The sequence below is a fragment of the Triticum aestivum genome, chromosome 2A (genome assembly GCF_018294505.1).
Source record: "Triticum aestivum cultivar Chinese Spring chromosome 2A, IWGSC CS RefSeq v2.1, whole genome shotgun sequence".
NCBI classification, from domain to species: Eukaryota; Viridiplantae; Streptophyta; class Magnoliopsida; order Poales; family Poaceae; genus Triticum; species Triticum aestivum.
In genome coordinates this window covers 767506639-767524693 of record NC_057797.1, presented here as the reverse complement: position 1 = coordinate 767524693, position 18055 = coordinate 767506639, and the positions used below count along the sequence as shown (strand labels likewise).

The window sequence follows — 18055 nt, the reverse complement described above, 5'->3', positions numbered from 1 at the left end:
TGTTGTCTTGCTTAATGGAATGCCTCAGTTCAGTTGACTAGTATTGCCTCCTACATGATGCGTCAAACAAAAAAAACTGGCTGGCGCTATCGCTATTTAGAAGTGATCGTTGCTTAGTTATTTTTGGACAGATGTTTGTCTTCATAATTGGCCAGCAGGCATGTTAGAAGTATGTAACATCTATGCAACAAGTCATTTTCCTCAAAAGAGATAGCCTTTAGGTTAGTATTTCAACCAGGCAAGACATTTTAATTAGCTATAACAAATTGGTTACTAGCTATATATACCTGCCAGGCAAGCACATGATGATTGTGGAGCAAGATAATTTTAAACACAATAATAAATTGATTGCGCCCAAAGGTGCCTAGTCTTGTAAACATTTCCGCGTGTCGTATGCTCTTTTAGTCTCGTTGACATGCTCTGTTTTATCATGGGAATCTTCTATTATCGCATCATCATCATAGGCAAAGGGCAGTGGGACCAAACTGAACCACAACCCATCCTTTGTTTTTCAGGAAAGTCCATATTACAACCCTAAATTGTCATCAAAGTCTAGGAAACAACACTGAACTTCAAAACCGTTTAAATCTTCGGAGGTGTTTGGTTCGGCGAATTGTAACGCAACCTGATAACGACAGATTGCGTTAATAGTTATTTGTTTAGGTAGCTCCGTTATTCATTACGGTGTAAACAGATCCCACCCAAGTCTCGGTCCGATTACGCCCGAACCTGACCGCAAACAGATCCCTTCCCCGAGGCCCCGAGCCTCCAATCCTTCCCCTCCGCCACCTCCAGCCCTCGACTGGCCTTCCCTGATCTCCTTCTCCGGCCACCCCCGGCGGCGTCGGAGGTGTCGAGGCCGACTTCCCCGACATCAAGAAGAAGCCCGCCCGCTCCTTCTCTGACACCTCAAGCTTCAGGGCTATAGGTAGGTCACCTGACCGTCCGCTCCTTCTTCCCCACGCGTACGCCGGTGGATCGACCAAATCTTGTGGTTTTTCACCGGACACCTCTCCTCCTTTCAGTTTCCCAGGTCCTTGCGCAAGATCTCGAGCCTAGACATCCACATTGTGCTGGCCTGTGTGGGGGTTCAAAGAGGACGTGTGTGTGTGTGTGTGTGTGTGTGTGTGTGTGTCAGATCCAGCGCCTCACTGTTCAGTTCCAGAGCCATCTAGTCGTCCTCGTTCTTGCCGTCGAGAAGCAGCACCGACCATGATACCGGATTAGGTTAGGGCTAAACATCATTTACATTTTTTTCTTGATTTCTTCTTGATTCAGTGACACACTAGAAAAATATTGATCTGTTCTTGATCATCTTTTCCTGTACTGTTTGGTTCAAGCACTTGTGGATTGTAGATAGAAGTAAACTACCTGTGATTAATCATGATCTGAAAATGGGAGCTATAAAGATAGCCATGGTGAGAAACAAATTCTATAGAGATTAAGCCCGAGCGTCACTGATGATGACTGTCATGCTACAATTTCAAGGATGACTTAACTGCACATATTGCTGCGAACCAGATTGAGTTAACTGAACATTTTGATCTTTTCTTATTTATATTGGTATCCAACTTGTCTTTGTGTCCTGTTTATATATGTTGCTGCCTTGAGATTTCAACTTGAGAATTTTGTTTCTAATTCAGTCTTATGATCTCTGGACGCTAATAATATGTGACCGTGTGCACACTATGATGACGACGGTGCCACTTATTTACACTCTTTGATCTGTTCTCTTTAGGAGAACTATTATTTTGTTTGTATACTATTTTGCTGGCTTATAAATGATAGCAATTTCTAATATTTTGTTTTGTTTTCGTGTGCAGTATTTGAAGTGTATTGTATTTTCGCTTATCAACCTCCACTTTAACATTCTTTTTCCCAAAAACGGTTCATCGGTTGTCCTGCTCATTCCTCTCCTCCCCCATCGGTTGGTGAGTTTTTCCCCTAATGTTGATATGTTCTTAACGTTATGTTCTTCTTATAGTGGTATGAATCTTTCCAATGCAACAACAAGCAATGATAAGAACACATGCTATCATATATTTACTTCACCCATACACTTGAGTAGACATTAATTTCTTTTAGCAAGCAACCACACCTCCTAGAATTACCCTATATTTTGTATATCTTTTCAGTTATGGCCCGTCTTCCCTTAAGCGCGAGACATCGAAGAAGAAATGTAGCATTTATTAATCTGATGAGTGCCATTATGCTTGTATACTATTATGTGTGGTTAATCTTTGGATTAGTTTATAGAAGAAAGTGTTGGCAAATAGAAAGGAGGCTTAGAATTAGAGAGCTAAGAGGAGAGAATTTGTATAAACTTACTGGTGAGAGCGATGCAGCGTGTATAAGTCAACTTCGTATGGATAGGAGAACATTTCATATATTATGTGAGATGGTGAGAGATGTTGGTGGCCTAAGGGGTACAAGGAATTCATCATTGGAGGAGATAGTGGCATCATTCCTTTATGTGTTAGCTCACCATTTAAAAAATAGGACAGTAGGGAAATTATTTTACCGAAGCCCGGAGCCAGTTAGTAGGAACTTCAATGCTTGTCTTCTAGCTGTTTTGAAGCTTCATCCATTGCTACTTAAGAAACCAGAACATATACCCAAGGACTGCATAGATGGTAAATGGAAATATTTCAAGGTAAATAGCTACTAAGAAAAAAAATTACTAGATGAACTCAATAGTGGTAAAGATGCTAATGTTTGCACACTGTTGTTTATGTTGTAGAATTGTCTTGGAGCGTTAGATGGCACACACATAGGGGTAACTGTCCCAGCTACTATGAAAGGAAGACACCGATCAAGGTTGGGTGATATAGATACAAATGTGTTAGGTGTGTGTGCACCTGACAATGCAGTTCATTTACATACTACCTGGTTGGGAGGGTTCTGCACATGATGGTTGTGTTCTTAGAGATGCCATCTCAAGGCCAAATGGGTTGCATGTCCCTGAAGATCAATATTATCTTGTTGGTGCTGGTTACACAAATGCGAAAGGATTTTTAGCTCCATACCGTGGTCAAAGGTATCACAACCCACCTCGTAGTGCAGAGGAGTACTACAACATGCGGCACGCCAGAGCCTGAAATATTGTAGAAAGGTCTTTCGGAAGACTCAAGGGTCAGTGGGCGATTTTGAGGTCCCCGTCCTTTTTCCTATGAAGACCCAATGTCGAATCATCATGGCATGTGCACTCTTGCACAATTTAATCTTGCAAAATATGCCACTTGACCCACTTGATAATGACGAGACAATAATACAAGAAACATTGGAAGGCATGGAGGGAGAATTAGGCCAACCAGAATTCATTACTTCTATCTCAACTTCGAACAAGTGGACAAATTTCCGGAATGTTCTTGCGCAGGACATGTATAATAGACATAGGGCTGCTAGGGGTCATTGAGGTATAAACCATTTCTATTTGTTCACTTTGTTGCTAGTTTTCTTTTTGTTTAAATAAGCTTCAATTGCATCTCATTTGCATTTGTCCCATTTCATATATATTTGTTTCTTATTTGTATTTGTTCTTGCTTTGTACAGATATGGATGTGGACACCTCAAGTACGTCTCGTGGAAGAGGCAAGAATAAAAGGAAGTGGACTTCAGATGAGGATGATGAACTTATTAAAGCCTTGTATGAGTTGTCTTTGGACACAAGGTGGAAGGCAAATGGTAGCTTCAAAAATGGATACCTAGTGGTATTGGAGAAGCACCTTGCTGAAAAGTGCCCGGGTTGTGGTATCTTTGCAATTCCACACATCGAGTCAAGAGTGAGGCACTTTAGGACAAAATTTGGTGCTCTTGAAGTAATGTTATCCAAAAGTGGTTTCACATGGGATGGAAACCGGAAGATGATTCAATGTGAGAAGGCACATTATGAAGCACATTGTAAGGTAGATCACTTCACCCATCAAAACTGAACTCCTTGTTAATGCTAAATTGCTTGCTGCCTTGTTATTGTTATTGTAGTGTTGCTATGCACATTGCTATTGTTAACTGGAAGATGTTGTACCTTTACTGCCTTCTTATTGTTTCTATTATTTCTCGTTGCATTTTTGTATACCTTTCGCATTTCTATCAAAGATTAAGTTCCTTCTTTTATGAAAAAAATTGTAGATTCATAGTGAGGCAAAGGGATTATGGTGTCCCATTTCCATACTTTGAGCGGTTGGCTGCTATTTATGGCAAGGACATAGCAACTGGAGAAAATGTTGAAGGCTTTGGTGAGGCAGTGGGAAACTTGGAAAATGAAATTGCTATAGAAGAAGAGGAACACGAGGAAGAGGACTTGATCTCAACAGGGACAACTAGACGGTCTATCGATACTCGCTCTATGGATGGAACTAGTTCCAAGAGGCAGAGGAAGGAACCAAGGTCAAAGAGGGTGACGGGACCAAGTGATCCATTTGCGGTGATGCTTTAAGATGTCAATAGCCAGCTAAACAATGTGACACAATGTGTGGGTACAATGGCAGCATCATTGTCAGCATCAATGGCACGAGAAGCAGCGCAAGAGGATCCTCAGCAGAAATCAAAAGAGAAGGCTATTAGTGAATTGGCTAGGCTTAGCTTTACTGCGAGCGAGATCGTTGAGGCTGCAACCGTATTTGCTAAAGCTCCAGATCAGATGAACATGATGCTTGCGCTTCCAGAAAATCTGAGGAGGGAGTATGTCCCAAAAATGCTCTCCGGTATCCTTTTGCTAAACTCCACAATCTCTTTTGCTAAACTATTATCAGCTTTGATAACATCTACCTCTGATTGGCTACCTGCTATACGGATCTGCAATCTGTACTTGACTAGTTGCTAGTATATGCATTTGCCATCTCGAGTTGACTTGCTGCTAGTATATGCATTTGCAATGTCTAGTTGACTTCCTGCTTCTGCTTGACACTCGTAGTATATGTTCCGTCCAATCTCTACTTGACAAGCTTAACATGTGATGTTAATTTACAATGAACATGGATAATAAGCATTTTCTTAGATATATGTCAAGTAAATTATCATTGGAGTTCTTGATTGTCTTGCTAGGTCAAGTGATTTTCTAGTGAACAACAGAATAAATGATGATGATTATGGATTGATCCAATTTTGCAATCAGAGTGCTTATTCTGCTATTAATTTTTGAATTAGTGGTTGTCTCTTGTCAGTTTCTTTTTTTATTATTTAACTCTTGCTTATTTTGGCAGATGAAAAACTGAAGCACGATTGATTAGAAAAGATCGGTGGTGTGGTTGATCAGAGGAATGGTCGATGAAAAAGCTACTTTGCAAGATTCTGAAATTGGCCATTGGACTTGCCTTACAAAATAGTTTTGGGGACTAATTATGTAGTTTATCTCGAATTGTTGTTGAAGTCTGAGTTTGTATTAATGAGTTAATATGCATTTTAGAAGTGGTGTCAAAATCTGGTTAAAGGATTTCTTGGATGAATGCAAAAATATTTTTAAATTATGAACTTGTTTGATGAGTTTGAATATGTGCTAGTGAAGCACCTGCGAAATGCATGTGAAAACGTTGTCAAATTGCATGAATTTAAAACTGGTTCTGCATGTGAGAGTTGTCTGATGTATTCAGATTACAGTGCCACACCAAACACTGTAAAGGTAACTGACAACGTTACTGGCATGTGCCAAACAAAACTACAAATGGACTGTTACCCCTTCGATCCCCCCGTGACCTGTTACCATTAACGTTTGCGTTACTGGCGAGAGAACCAAACACCTCCTTAATCCTAAACTCTCACAATCGGACAACTTTCAGAGGGGCTATTGGGTTGGTGCCGGAAGATATGACGGTGGATGACGTGGCAGTCAAGGAACTCTAAGAGTTGTTCGACTCTCCACTTAGAGTGAGTTGTTCGACTCTCCACTTAGAGAATAACCCGTGAGGGTCATAGCGGCGCTATTTGGCAAGTGTGTCCCAACCAATGAGGAGCTTTCTCGTGGGACTGAGGTAGCGATCGGCGTGCTATGTGCATGTCGTCGGGTGTGGGTGTGGTTGATTCGCCTCTATGGATCACACCCCGGAGATCATCTGCTGGAATGTGACAGGGTTGAACAACCCGGCCAAGAGGAAGGTAGTTAGGGAGTTCCTTTCTTCTTTAAAAGTCAACCTAGTTTGCTTGCAAGAAATGAAGCTTGAGCTTGTAGATCAATTCATGGTTATGCAACGTTTAGGGCCATCCCTTTATGGCTTTGCTTACTTTCCGGCTGAGGAAACACGTGGAGGTATCTTATTGGCATGGGACACTACGCGGTTGTATGTGGATAGCATCCAACTCGATACCAACTTCCTGACTGGCAAAGTTCACCAGCTGGATAGCAATGAGTGGTGGATCATGGTGGTGTACGCGCCACAAGGAGACGTGGCAAAAACCCAATTCCTGCAAGACCTTTATGATAGAAGGCTGCTTTGCCCAAGGCCTTGGATGTGCCTCGGTGATTTCAACATGATCCTCAGGGATGCGGAGAAGAGCAATAACAACATCAACAGAGCAATGATGAGCAAGTTCCAAAATTTCGTTGACGACCATGAGCTCAAGGAGCTTTACATGCAAGGACGCCGTTTTACTTGGTCCAACGAGAGAAATGCGCCAACATTCACCAAGATTGACAGGTTGCTCGTTTCCGTTGATTGGGAGCTCTCTCTCACCCAGACTACTTGCTTCAAGCGCTATCTACTAGCACCTCGGATCACACTCCTTTACATCTCTCCACGAGCAACAACTTTCAAGCTAAGCATCGCTTTCGCTTTGAGCTATACTGGACAAAACTGGATAGTTTCCAAGAGGCGATTCAGGAAGCTTGGGTTTGTAGCAATGCTATTTTCGACCCGTTTAAGAGGTTGGACACGCTTTTCAGGAACACGGTAGCTTACTTGCAATCTTGGGGGCAGAAGAAAACTGGAAACATCAATGCGCATGAGAATTGCTAGTTGGGTGATCGGCCGGCTGGACAGAGCTCAAGAACTCCAGGCTCTAACCCCAATGGAGCTTTGGCTGCGCCAAACTCTTAAGTTTGCGCTGCTAGGGCTGGCCTCCCTAGAGCGCACAATCGACAGATAGAGGTCAAGGATTCATTGGCTGAAGGATGGAGACGCTAACAACAAACTTTTCCAAGCAGTTGCAAATGGGAGACGAACCAAGAACTTCATCCCATGCATCAAGCGGGGCGATGAACCCATCACTGAGCAATCTAGGAAAGAAGAGGTGTTCTTGGAGGCTTTTGAAAACCTGCTTGGCAAGGCCGGTGCAAGAAGAGGCTCACTGGATCTAAGCTACATGCAAATGCCAAGTCATGACCTGCAAGAGCTAGAGCTCATTTTCACAGAAGAGGAAGTTTGGAAAGTGATCAACGAGATTCCGGCGGACAGAGCTCCTGGTCCGGACGGGCTCATCGGAGCATTCTACCACATTGCCTGGCCAGTGATTAAAGGTGACATTATGGCTGCCCTCATGAAATTTTTTGTTGGAGACGAGAGAGGTTTTCACAAACTGAATGGCGCACATATCATTCTAATCCCCAAGAAGCTAGAGGCCATGGAAGTTGGAGATTACCGTCCTATTAGTCTCCCTCACAGTTTTGCCAAGCTCTTTGCCAAACTGCTCGCCTTGAGAGCTCGCCCCCGCATGTTGGAGATCATCGAGATCAATCAGTCCGCTTTCATCAAAGGGAGGAACATTCACGACAACTTTCTGCTCGTTAGACAAGTGGCTCGCAAGCTGCACGGCCGAAAGGAGAAGGGCCTCTTCCTCAAGCTCAACATTTCAAAAGCGTTCGATTCGCTGTCTTGGCCTTTCCTCATGGAGGTTCTAAGAGCTAAGGGCTTCGGCCAAAGATGGATTACGTGGATTTCGCTGCTTCTCCAATCAACCAACACCCGGGTGATTGTCAATGGAGTTCCAGGCAGGCGGTTCCTCCATGCCAAAGGTCTTAAGCAGGGCGATCCGGTCTCGCCGCTGCTCTTCGCAATTGCCATGGATTCCCTCACCTATGTCATGAAGAAAGCCGTGGAGGTTGGAGTATTAAGCTCATTCAGAGGCATCACGGTGAACCAGAGGCTCTCGTTATATGCTGATGATCTTGCCCTGTTCTTGAGACCGTCGCTCCAAGATTTTACATTTGTTAAAGCCACCCTCTTGGCATCTTCGGTGAGGCGTCAGGTCTCAAGATCAACTACAAAAAATCACACGCGATTCTTATCAGGCAGAATGAGATCGACCAGCAAAGAGTGGAGACAGTGTTGCAATGCAAGATTGCTAAATTTCCCTGCCGCTACCTGGGGCTGTAGCTGGCGATTCATCAACTCTCCCATGCAGACTGGCAACCCCTCCTGGATCAGGTCCGACACTTTATCCCGGCTTGGTAGCGTGGCTTCATTCAAAGGCCAGGTAGACTGGTCCTTGTCAAGACGGTGATCGCGGCCAGGCCAGTTCATCAGCTTTTGGTGCTTGACCCCCCTGCGTGGGTATTGGAAAACATCAACAAGTGGATGCGATTCTTCTTTTGGGTTGGTAAGGATAAAAGTCATGGAGGGAAGTGCCTCGTTGCTTGGGATACGGTCTGCAGGCCGACGAGCTTCGGTGGTCTGGGAGTGAAAATTTTGGTTGTGCAAGCTCTCGCACTCCGTGTGCTGTGGGAATGGCTTAGGAGAACGGATCTGAAGAGGCCATGGCAAGGGCTCCATCTAATGGTTGATGAGCAAGCGCGCGCCATATTTGATAGCCTGGTTAATATCACCGTCGGAGAGGGATCAAAAATACTGTTCTGGAAAGATCGTTGGATTCATGGAGTGGAGATTAAAGCCATTGACCCGCTGCTCCTCCAACTTGTCAGTACACATGATAAGAACAGAAGAACGGTGCAAGAGGCACTCCTTGATAATGCCTGGGCGAACGATATCCATGGTGAGATCTCATTCATGGGCCACATGCAAGTCTACCTACTAACTCAAGCCATTAGCTCGTTGGAGAGGAACATTGATGAGCCGAATCAGTTCGACTGGACCTGCGACGCGTCTGGCAAATACACAGCCAGCTCTACCTATATGAGGCTCTACATTGGATACACGCGTGCCCCGGCTGCCGATTGCATGGTGAAGTTGGGCCCCTCTCAAATGCAAAATCTTCATGTGGTTGGCCTGTCAATACCGGCTATGGACTTCGGACCGTCGTGCCCGGCATGGCCTTCAAGACGCCCCATCCCCTTGCTATACTTGTCTCCAAGATGAGGACAACGTGGATCACATTCTCGTGCAGTGCGTCTACGCTCGCGAGGTGTGGCACTCCTGTTTCAGCTCATGGAGATTCACCATCCACACGCCAGACGCAAATGCCACATTCTTGCAATGGTGGCTTGAGCAAAGGAGTAGATTCAGAGGGAAGGCCAAGAGATCCATTGTGACACCCCTAATTCATTCGTACACTAATCATGCATGCAAACGTGTACGATCAAGATCAGGGACTCACAGGAAGATATCACAACACAACTCTACAAATAAAATAAGTCATACAAGCATCATATTACAAGCCAGGGGCCTCGAGGGCTCGAATACAAGAGCTCAATCATAGACGAGTCAGTGGAAGCAACAATATCTGAGTACAGACATAAGTTAAACAAGTCTGCCTTAAGAAGGCTAGCACAAACTGGGATACAGATCGAAAGAGGCGCATGCCTCCTGCCTGGGATCCTCCTAAACTACTCCTGGTCATCGACAGCGGGCTCCATGTAGTAGTAGGCACCTCCAGTGTAGTAGGAGTCGTCGTTGACGGTGGCGTCTGGCTCCTGGACTCCATCGTCTGGTCACAGCAATCGGGTATAGGAAAGGGGAAAAGGGGGAGCAAAGCAACCGTGAGTACTCATCCAAAGTACTCGCAAGCAAGGAGCTACACTACATATGTATGCATGGGTATCAAAATGGAAAAGGGGTAACATATGTGGACTGAACTGCAGAATGCCAGAATAAGGGGGGATAGCTAGTCCTATCGAAGACTATGCTTCTGGTAACCTCCATCTTGTAGTAGAAGAAGACAGTAGATCGTAAGTTCACCAAGTAACATCGCATAGCATAATCCTAACCGATGATCCTCCCCTTGTCGCCCTGTGAGAGAGCGATCACCGATTGTATCTGGCACTTGGAAGGGTGTGTTTTATTAAGTATCCGGTTCTAGTTGTCATAAGGTCAAGGTACAACTCCAAGTCGTCCAGTTACCGAAGATCACGGCTATTCGAATAGATTAACTTCCCTGCAGGGGTGCACCACATTTCCCAACACGCTCGATCCCCTTTGTTCGGACACACCTTACTGGGTCATGCCCGGCCTCGGAAGATCAACACGTCGCAGCCCTACCTAGGCACAACAGAGAGGTCAGCACGCCGGTCTAAATCCTATGGCGCGGGGGTCTGGGCCCATTGCCCATTGCACACCTGCACATTGCGAACGCGGCCGGTGAGCAGACCTAGCCTCCCTTATACAAGAGCAGGCGTTCCAGTCCAACCCGGCGCGCGCTGCTCAGTCACTGACGTCACTAAGGCTTCGGCTGATACCACGACGTCGAGTGCCCATAACTGTTCCCGCGTAGTTGGTTAGTGCGTATAGGCCAGTAGCCAGACTCAAATCAAATACCCAGATCTCGTTAAGCGTGTTATTTTGAAGTAACCGCGAACGCCGACAAAGGCCAGGCCCACCTCTCACCTAGGTGGTCTTCGCCTGCCCTGTCGCTCCGCCTCAAAGTAACAGTCGGGGGCCTTCAGGAACCCAGGCCCACCACTACCTGGGTGGAACCACCTGCCCCTTCAGCCCCCAACATCGGAATCACTTGCGGGTACTCAACGAGCCGACCCGACTTTAGTCATAACATGTATATTATGTAAATATAGTATATACTCGTGATCAACACCCGAAGTGATCACGGCCCGATAGTATACCATGGCAGACTGACAAGAATGTAGGGCCACTGATGATAATCTAGCATCTTATACTAAGCATTTAGGATTGTAGGTAAGGTATCAACAGTTGTAGCAACAATGACAGGCTATGCATCATAATAGGATTAACGGAAGCAGTAACATGCTACACTACTCTAATGCAAGAAGTAGAGAGTAGAGTAGGCGATAACTGGAGATCAAGGGGGGGGGGCTTGCCTGGTTGCTCTGGCAAGAGAGAGGGGTCGTCAACACCGTAGTCATACTGGGTAGCAGCGGCGTCGGTCTCGTAGTCTATCGGAGAGAAGAGGGGGAAGAAACAATAAATATTAAGCAAACAGATGCATAGCGATGCATCACATGACAAGTAGCGGTGCTAGGTGTGCCCTAACGCGGTATGAGGTGATACCGGTGAAGGGGGAAAACATCCGGGAAAATATCCCCAACATTTCGCGTTTTCGGACAGATGAACCAGAGGGGAAAAGTTGCGTGTTCACTGTGCTAGGGATGCGTGGCGGACGAAGGGCTGCGTATCCGGATTCGCCTCGTCGTTCTGAGCAACTTTCATGTACAAAGTTTTTCCATCCGAGTTACGGTTTATTTTATATTAATTTTAAAATATTTAAATCATTTTTAGGATTTATTTAATTATTTAAATCAACATTATCCAGAATAGTAAATGATGACGTGAGCATGACATCATGCTGACGTCAGCAGTCAACTATGCAGTTGACTGGGTCAACTACGTGTGGGTCCCGTATGTCATACACTTCTTAGTTTAATTAGGGTTTATCTAATTAATTACTGTTTAATTAAATTAACTAATTAATTAGCTTAATTTAAACAATATTAATTACATTAATTAATTCATTATTTATTTATTTAATTATTAATTTTATTAATTCATTTTTATTTCATTTTCTTTTATTTTATAAAAACGTTCTGTTGGCTGGGCCCCACTTGTCTGTGGCCTAGAGGGGCTTAACGGGCGGGCGCTACGGGCAGAGACGGGCAACGGGCGCTGGGCGCCCGATTGGGGGAATTCGGGAGCTGGCCTTGGGCACGGCTAGCGGCGCGGCGCCAGCGAGGTGATACGTCTCCAACGTATATATAATTTTTGATTGCTCCATGCCACATTATCTACTGTTTTGGACATTATTGGGCTTTATTATCCACTTTTATATTATTTTTGGGACTAACCTACTAACCGAAGGCCCAGCCCAGAATTGCTGTTTTTTTTGCCTATTTTAGGGTTTCGAAGAAAAGGAATATCAAACGGAGTCCAAACGGAATGAAACCTTCGGGAACGTGATTTTCTCACCGAACATGATCCAGGAGACTTGGACCCTACGTCAAGACACAAAAGAGGAGGCCACGAGGTAGGGGGCGCGCCTACCCCCCCCCCCCCCGGCGCGCCCTCCACCCTCGTGGGCCCCCCATTGCTCCACCGACGTACTCCTTCCTCCTATATATACCTACGTACCCCCAAACGATCAGGGACGGAGCCAAAACCCTAATTCCACCGCTGTAACTTTCTGTATCCACCGCTGGAGGGGGCATCGATCACGGAGGGCTTCTACATCATCGCCATAGCCCCTCCGATGAAGTGTGAGTAGTTTACCTCAGACCTACGGGTCCATAGTTATTAACTAGATGGCTTCTTCTCTCTTTTTGGATCTCAATACAATGTTCTCCCCCTCTCTTGCGGAGATCTATTCGATGTAATCTTCTTTTTGCGGTGTGTTTGTTGAGACTGATGAATTGTGGGTTTATGATCAAGTCTATCTATGAACAATATTTGAACCTTCTCTGAATTCTTTTATGTATGATTGGTTATCTTTGCAAGTCTCTTCGAATGATCAGTTTGGTTTGGCCTACTAGATTGATCTTTCTTGCAATGGGAGAAGTGCTTAGCTTTGTGTTCAATCTTGCGATGTCCTTTCCAAGTGACAGCAGGGGCAGCAAGGCACGTATTGTATTGTTGCCATCGAGGATAACAAGATAGGGTTTTCATCATATTGCATGAGTTTATCCCTCTACATCATGTCATCTTGCTTAAAGTGTTACTCTATTTTCATTAACTTAATACTCTAGATGCATGCTGGATAGCGGTCGATGAGTGGAGTAATAGTAGTAGATGCAGGCAGGAGTCGGTCTACTTGTCTCGGACATGATGCCTATATACATGGTCATGCCTAGATATTCTCATAACTATGCTCAATTCTGTCAATTGCTCAACAGTAATTTGTTCACCCACCGTAGAATAGTTATGCTCTTGAGAGAAGCCACTAGTGAAACCTATGGCCCCTAGTTCTATCTTCATCATATTAATCTTCCAATACTTTGTTATTTACTTTGATTTTATTTTACTTTGCATCTTTATCATAAAAAATACCAAAAATATTATCTTATCATATCTATCAGATCTCACTCTCGCAAGTGGCCGTGTAGGGATTGACAACCCCTTATCGCATTGGTTGCGAGGATTTATTTGTTTTGTGGAGGTACGAGGGACTCGCGCGTAGCCTCCTACTGGATTGATACCTTGGTTCTCAAAAACTGAGGGAAATACTTACGCTACTCTGCTGCATCATCCCTTCCTCTTCAGGGAAAAATCAATGCAGTGCTCAAGAGGTAGCAAGAAGGATTTCTGGCGCCATTGCCGGGGAGTCTACGCAAAAGTCAATATACCAAGTACCCATCACAATCCCTATCTCCCGCATTACATTATTTGCCATTTGCCTCTTGTTTTCCTCTCCCCCACTTCACCCTTGCCGTTTTATTCGCCCTCTCTCTCTATCCTCCCCCTCTTTCTCTATTTGCCTCTTTTTTGCCCGCTTGCTTTTTGTTTGCTTGTGTGTTAGTTTGCTTTCTTGTCTCGATGGCTCTTCCCCAATTTGGTGATCTTCACCTTAAAAGGTTAGAAGAAATCGAAAACAACGTTAGGAGTTTTATGGTCTTGCAATTCGAGCATAATAGTTTCTTTAGAAACGAGCTTAAAGAACAAAAATGTTTTATGAGTTTTATGAATAAAGAGCTTGATGATATGTCTAAAGAATTTTATGGTTTGAGATCCCAAATTGCTCGTCTTGAGAAGTTGACCGCTGAAATTTCGGATAAGCAAGCCACCTTAGTTAATAGTTTGGCCGCTAAACCGGATTGCTATGAAAATAAAGATGAAGATCTAAAAGTTATTGATGTTTCCCCTATTAAATCTTTGTTTTGCAATATGAATCTTAATAATGATGGGACTGAATATGATCCACCTTTACCTAGAAGACGTTCCAAGAATTCGGAGTTTATAGATCTTGATGCTAAAATTGATGAAAGTGGGATTGAAGAAATTAAAACCCTAGATGTTGCTAAACCCACTATTTTGGATTTCAAGGAATTTAATTATGAAAATTTCTCTTTGATTGATTGTATTTCCTTGTTGCAATCCGTGCTAAATTCTCCTCACGTTTATAGTCAAAATAAAGCGTTCACTAAACATATCGTTGATGCCTTGATGCAATCTTATAAAGAAAAACTTGAATTGGAATTTTCTATCCCTAGAAAACTTTATGATGAGTGGGAACCAACTATTAAAATTAAGATTAAAGATCATGAATTCTTTGCTTTATGTGATTTGGGTGCTAGTGTTTCCACGATTCCCAAGACTTTGTGTGATTTGTTAGGTTTCTGTGATTTGGATGATTGCTCTCTAAACTTGGACCTTGCGGATTCCACTATTAAGAAACCTATGGGAAGAATTAATGATGTTCTTATTGTTGCAAATAGGAATTATGTGCCCGTAGATTTTATTGTTCTTGACATATATTGCAATCCTTCATGTCCTATTATTCTTCGTAGACCTTTCCTTAGAACGATTGGTGAATTATTGATATGAAGGAAGGAAATATTATATTCCAATTTACGTTAAGGAAAGGTATGGAACACTTTCCTAGTAATAAATTAAATTACCTTATGAATCTATTATGAGAGCCACTTATGGATTGCCTGCCAAAGATGGCAATACCTAGATCTATTTTTGCTTTTTATGCCTAGCTAGGGGCGTTAAACGATAGTGCTTGTTGGGAGGCAACCCAATTCTATTTTTTATTCCTTGCTTTTTGCTCCTGTTTAGTAATAAATAATTTATCTAGCCTCTGTTTAGATTGTGTTTTTTGTGTTTAATTAGTGTTTGTGCCAAGTAGAACCGTTGGGAACACTTGGGGAAAGTCTTGTTAATCTTCCTATAAAAAACAGAAACTTTAGCGCTCACGAGAACTGATGCCATTTTTATTTGGAAAGTGCTATTTAGTTAATTGTTTTTGCAGATGATTAATAGATAAATTACTCAGGTTCAGCAATTTATTTTAGAATTTTTGGGGTTCCATATGTTGCGCTAGCTACAGATTACTACAGACTGTTCTATTTTTGACAGATTCTGTTTTTCGTGTGTTCTTTGCTTATTTTGATAAATATATGGCTAGTAAAATAGTTTATAAACCATAGAGAAGTTGGAATACAGTAGGTTTAACACCAATATAAATAAAGAATAAGTTCATTACACTACCTTGAAGTGGTCTTTTGTTTTCTTTCGCTAACGGAGCTCACGAGATTTTCTACTTTAAGTTTTGTGTTGTGAAGTTTTCAAGTTTTGGGTAAAGATTTGATGGATTATGGAACAAGGAGTGGCAAGAGCCTAATCTTGGGGATGCCCATGGCACCCCCAAGATAATCTAAGGACACCTAAAAGCCAAAGCTTGAGGATGCCCTGGAAGGCATCCCCTCTTTTTGTCTACTTCTATCGGTAACTTTACTTGGAGCTATATTTTTATTCACCACATGATATGTGTTTTTCTTGGAGCATCTTGTATTATTTGAGTCTATATTTGTTATTTTACCACAATCATCCTTGCTGTACACACCTTTTGAAAGAGCCATACTGATTTGGAATTTGTTAGAATACTATATGTGCTTCGCTTATATCTTTTGAGTTATATAGTTTTGCTCTAGTACTTCACTTATATCTTTTAGAGCACGGTGGTGGATTTGTTTTATAGAAACTATTGATCTCTCATGCTCCACTTAGATTATTTTGAGAGTATTAAATAGCATGGTAATTTTCTTTAAAAAAATCCTCATATGCTAGGTATTCAAGATTAGTAAAAACTTCCTAGGAATGTTTTGAATACTAAGAGATGTTTGATGCTTGATGATTGTTTCGAGATATGGAGGTAATAATATCAAAGTCGTGCTAGTTGAGTAGTTGTGAATTTAAGAAGTGCTTGTGTTGAAGTTTGCAAGTCCCATAGCATGCACGTATGGTAAACGTTATGTAACAAATTTTAAACATGAGGTGTTTTTTATTGTCTTCCTTATGAGTGGCGGTCGGGGACGAGCGATGGTCTTTTCCTACCAATCTATCCCCCTAGGAGCATGCGCGTAGTGCCGAGGTTTTTGATGACTTGTAGATTTTTGCAATAAGTATGTGAGTTCTTTATGACTAATGTTGAGTCCATGGATTATACGCACTCTCACCCTTCCATCATTGCTAGCCTCTTAGGTACCGTGCATTGCCCTAACTCACATTGAGAGTTGGTGCAAACTTCACCGGTCCATCCAAACCCCGTGATATGATACACTCTTTCACACATAAACCTCCTTATATCTTCCTCAAAACAGCCACCATACCTACTTATTATGGCATTTCCATAGCCATTCCGAGATATATTGCCATGCAACTTTCCACCATTCCGTTTTTCATGACACATTCATCACTGTCATATTGCTTAGCATGATCATGTAGTTGGCATAGTATTTGTGGCAAAGCCACCATTCATAATTACTTCATACATGTCACTCTTGGTTCATTGCATATCTCGGTACACCGCCGGAGGCATTCATATAGAGTCATCTTTTGTTCTAGCATCGAGTTGTAATCATTGAGTTGTAAATAAATAGAAGTGTGATGATCATCATTTTCTAGAGCATTGTCCCAAGTGAGGAAAACAAGAGAAAGGCCATATATAAAAAAGGCCTAAATAAAAAATAAAAAATGACGAGAGAAAAAGAGAGAATGGACAATGTTACTATCCTTTGCCACACTTGTGCTTCAAAGTAGCACCATGATCTCCATGATAGAGAGTTTTTGTTTTGTCACTTTCATATACTAGTGGGAAATTTTCATTATAGAACTTGGCTTGTATATTCCAACAATGGGCCTCCTCAAGTGCCGTAGGTCTTCTTGAGCAAGCAAGTTGGATGCACACCCACTTAGTTTCTTTTGTTGAGCTTCCTTACATTTATAGCTCTAGTGCATCCGTTGCATGGCAATCCCTACTCCTTACATTAACATCAATCGATGGGCATCTCCATAGCCCGTTGATTAGCCTCTTTGATGTGAGACTATCTCCTTTTCTGTCTTCTCCACATAACCCCCATCATCATATTCTATTCCACCCATAGTGCTATGTCCATGGCTTGCGCTCATATATTGTGTGAAAGTTTATAGGTTTGAGATTGCTAAGGTATGTAACAATTGCTTGGCTTGTCATCGGGGTTGTGCATTATGAGAGCATTCTTGTGTGACGAAAATGGAGCATGACTAAACTATACGCTTTAGTAGGGATGAACTTTCTTTGGCCATGTTATTTTGAGAAGACACAATTGCTTAGTTAGTATGCTCGAAGTATTATTATTTTTATGTCAATATGAACTTTTGTCTTGAATCTTTCGGATCTAAATATTCATACCACAATTAAGAAGAATTATATTAAAATTATGCCAAGTAGCACTCCGCATCAAAAATTCTGTTTTTATCATTTACCTACTCGAGGACGAGCAGGAATTAACCTTGGGGATGCTTGATTGGTCTCCAACGTATCTATATTTTTTGATTGCTCCATGCTACATTATCTACTATTTTGGACATTATTGGGCTTTATTATCCACTTTTATATTATTTTGGGACTAACCTACTAATTGGAGGCCCAGCCCAGAATTGTTGTTTTTTTTGCCTATTTTAGGGTTTCGAAGAAAAGGAATATCAAACGGAGTCCAAACGGAATGAAACCTTCGGGAATGTGATTTTCTCACCAAACATGATCCAGGAGACTTGGACCCTACGTCAAG

At 42.7% G+C, this 18055-nt stretch overlaps 1 pseudogene; it reads left to right on the top strand.

Annotated features, from left to right (window-relative positions):
• Positions 1–3163: 3163 nt before the first annotated feature.
• LOC123038255 (uncharacterized) lies at positions 3164–4435 on the top strand (annotated as a pseudogene).
• The last annotated feature ends 13620 nt before the right edge of the window (positions 4436–18055 follow it).